Here is a 2497-nt window from a genome sequence, read left to right as displayed (position 1 = left end):
ATTTTTTTGCATTTCAATTCTAAATTTATTCAGTACAATATCTTTATTGTACCCAGCAAAGCATAAATACAACCTTATTAAAATACTACAAAGTTATAAAACTCAAAATTAATAATAGTATATATACAACACTATATATAGTAGATAGAGTAGATAAACACAGTAAAGGCAAAAGAGAGAGAGAGAGAGAGAGAGAGAGAGCGCAATATACATATTGCCAAGGCAAACCTGCAAGAACACCATGAATGGCAGGCAAAATGGAGTGGGGGCAGTCTTTGGTAGGGGCAGATTTGGTTCAAATTCTCTCCAACTTCAGAGTAAAGACAAGGATAAAGGACCTGGGAAACAAACCCATTCATAGCAAAGAACATGGTATGGTACTCTCTCAGGGTAGAAGGTGGCTTAGTCAGGGTCAAGGGCCAGGCCTAACAGGAATAGCAGCTTCATCCCTTTTCCCTGCAAGCCTATGCCTTGGACCAGCAAAGGAACCCCTAGGTTGCCAGACTATCCCCAGTAATCAGTGGCTAGCCTGGAAGCACCAAACACTTTATGAATGGAGAAAGAATGAACACTCTAGCCAGAAAATTACAGGCCACACATCTGAACAGAGCCTCAAATCCACAAAAATTTGGGAGCCAGAACTGGGCTGCAGATGAATTGTCTCAATAAGGTATCCTTTATTACAGCCCTTCCTGGGCTAGTGAAGTGACACAACTGAGTTGGATTATAAGGGGGGAGCATCAGGTACCTGCTTATCAGGTGGAGATGGAGCTGAATCAGGGGCTGTGGTCCAGGGAGTAGAAGCCTTGTCTGGGGAATCCTGGGCTCCAGGGGCATGACCTCTAGGGTGTTGGATTTGTAGGGGAGCATGTTCTGTGTGGTATCTGAGCAGAGAAGGGTTGGGGAGCTGGGGAGATGGGTCATTGCTGAAAGCAGATCTGCAGCTGCAGGACTATGCTGGAGCTTCTTGAGAAAGAGCCGGAGCAGCTGTAGGAGCCAAAGCTGGAGGCTGAGTCAGACCAGGCCCTGGCTCCTGCTAGAATCATTGCTTCATTCCTGAGTCCCAGCCCTGCTAAGGTCCTTCCTACTTGGCTCCTTAGTGGACATTTTATCTGTAGAGGGATCCTCTGACTTCTTTTCAAAGTGGCCTTGCCTTTATTAGAAGGAGCCATCTTCCTGCCATCCCCAACTCCTTCCACTGTCCTCATCCTATGAGGCTGAGGCAGTGCTCAATGGAACAGAATTTTGACCCTATTCCAAGACAGTCCCTCATAGCACTATTACACAGCAAGAGTATAGATCTCCTAGAAGTGGAAAAGCTCCATATCTGGAAAGAGAATTGGTATGCAAAAAATGGAGACATTTGAAGCCAAAATTGACATGAGTCAAGAATTTCCCTTAGATAGTGAATTTTTAATGTTCTAGGAAAATCCAGGCTAGGAGACAGATTTGAGCACTTGCCTGTAGCTGCGTCTGCGGCAGCTGCAGTGGCCAGAGCCACCATATCTCCAACACAGAGAGTCTAGGACAAAGACGCCAGATGCAGCAGGCTAGCGGATTCTACTCAACACCAGCAAGAACTGACAAAGAGCAGATATCTTCATCCTGCATATTGCAGACCAGAGACAACCCAGGAACCAACACTCTGGCATGACCTGACATCCTCATTCCTTTTCAGGGAGTAGAAGAGGGTAGGTTGCCCCTCCCCCACCACCACTGGAGCTCTCCGTCTTTGATACAGACAAAGGCCCAGCTGAGCAGCTAGCTCCAACTCAGGCCCTATCAATGCTTGATAAGAAAGGTACTCTTCATTTTGCTCATGTAATTGTAACCCCTCTGTATGGTATATTTACAATATAAATAAATAAATACATAAATAAAACAAAAGACTCATTTAGCAGGCCACAGAAACCTGACCTGACCTGCCAAGCTCAACTCCACCAAGGACAAAATCACCCAGACCAGGCAAAGAAAGCTCCACCCCCAGAGGAGTGGCTTTCTTCACTGAGTAAACAGAGCCAGAGCCTGCCCCTCCCCACAGCAGCCTATTCAATCAACTGAAATTCAGTAAACATAAACCCTGAGAATGGCTCTAGGCTGGGCTCTGTGAGTGTCTCAGAAGCTAGCCCTTCAGGGAAAAGCTACTGTTTGCTGAAAGGCCTCAAAACTACCCAGACCCTAACTTCATCACGGCATCTCCAAACTAGAGGAAACAGCCATCTCCCTCTTTTGTGATACTCAAAGCACATCTCCCTTCCATTGAACTAGACTGGGAGAAGGATCTGGGTAATGCAGAGCATTTTTCTGCCTGCTCAAACAAACTGACTTAAGAAACCAATCAATCACAAGAAAGAACAAACATTTGAATCCTTATCTTGGGGTTATTTTAGCCTAACATCAACTTATCTGACCTTGACTCAGACATATACTAGTTATTGCAAATAAGGGAAACCATGGGACCTATGTTTCTTTGGGCCTGGCTTACTTCACTTAATAT

This window comes from Dipodomys ordii, unplaced genomic scaffold, assembly GCF_000151885.1.
Source record: "Dipodomys ordii isolate 6190 unplaced genomic scaffold, Dord_2.0 Scaffold32, whole genome shotgun sequence".
Taxonomy (NCBI): Eukaryota; Metazoa; Chordata; class Mammalia; order Rodentia; family Heteromyidae; genus Dipodomys; species Dipodomys ordii.
The sequence above is the reverse complement of the archived record's forward strand: the minus strand, read 5'-3'. Positions refer to the sequence as shown.